This window comes from Amphimedon queenslandica, unplaced genomic scaffold (assembly GCF_000090795.2).
Source record: "Amphimedon queenslandica unplaced genomic scaffold, v1.1 AMPQUscaffold_661_Cont27321, whole genome shotgun sequence".
NCBI classification, from domain to species: Eukaryota; Metazoa; Porifera; class Demospongiae; order Haplosclerida; family Niphatidae; genus Amphimedon; species Amphimedon queenslandica.
In genome coordinates this window covers 1-1,030 of record NW_003558988.1, presented here as the reverse complement: position 1 = coordinate 1,030, position 1,030 = coordinate 1, and the positions used below count along the sequence as shown (strand labels likewise).

Sequence of the window (1,030 nt, the reverse complement as noted above, 5' to 3'; positions counted from 1 at the left end):
TATGAGTTCCCGGGGAATTTACTATGAGTTCCCGGGGAGTTTTTAAGTGAAATAAAACACCTTTAGTGGTGCAATCTGATTGGTAAATTACATGTATGTATATTCTAAGCCAGTATCTTCCTTATCTGATTGTTCACAGCTTCAACACGATATTTGGGCACTGCAAAATTGGAGTGCAGAGTCTGGCCTCTCATTTAATTCAGCTAAGTCTTTTCTGTTTTTTTTTGTCCCAATTCTTCTCCTCTTGTCAAATTTGATTATCTCCTTAATAATGTCCCTATCTCTTCAGTCTCAAATTGTCGGGACCTTGGCATTGTCTTCTCCAGTGACCTTTCATGGTCTAATCATTACAAGCATATCTCTAAAAAAGCTTATGGTCAACTTCTTCTTCTAAAGAGGACTTTTACTACCACCTGTCCTTCTGTTAAAAGACTCCTTTACATCTCTCTTGTCCGGTCACAGATCACTTACTGTTCCCCTGTGTGGCGCCCTATGTTCATAAAGGACATTGTCACTCTAGAGAGGATTCAGCGCAGGTCCACTAAATTCATTGTTGGTAACTCTCTGTCATATCGTGATAGGCTAACCTCACTTAACCTGTTGCCATTAATGTACTTTTATGAATATTTGGATATCATTTTTTTTGTTCAGTGCCTCCAATGTCCTGATGATAGTTTCAATATTCGTGATCATATTACTTTTTCCTCCTGTTCTACTCGCTCCAGTTCTTCTTCAAAAATCATTATCCAGCACTCCTCCACAAATAGATCCAGACATTTTTATTTCAACCGGGTAGCTAGGCTCTGGAATGCCTTGCCTCCTATTGATCTCTCACTCTCTCTTCCAACTATTAAATCTCAAATAAAAGATGTAATGTGGTCTCACTTTCTGATTCACTTTGATTCTTCCAATCCCTGTTCTTTTCACTTCCTCTGTCCTTGCTCAGCCTGTCACTTTCACACTCCTGCTCCTTCCCAGTTTCAACTCAACGGTGACAAACCATAACATGGGTCCTGGTCAACTCCTGAGT

The 1,030-nt window shown here is 39.8% G+C and overlaps 1 long non-coding RNA gene across 1 annotated transcript; it reads right to left on the bottom strand.

Moving 5' to 3' along the window:
- Nucleotides 1-637: 637 nt before the first annotated feature.
- LOC109593602 (uncharacterized) lies at nt 638-1,023 on the bottom strand. The gene is made up of 2 exons (XR_002191064.1): nt 886-1,023; nt 638-847 (listed from the first exon to the last, which is right to left on the bottom strand). It is a non-coding gene; the product is annotated as an uncharacterized LOC109593602 (long non-coding RNA).
- Between the last annotated feature and the right edge of the window lie 7 nt (nt 1,024-1,030).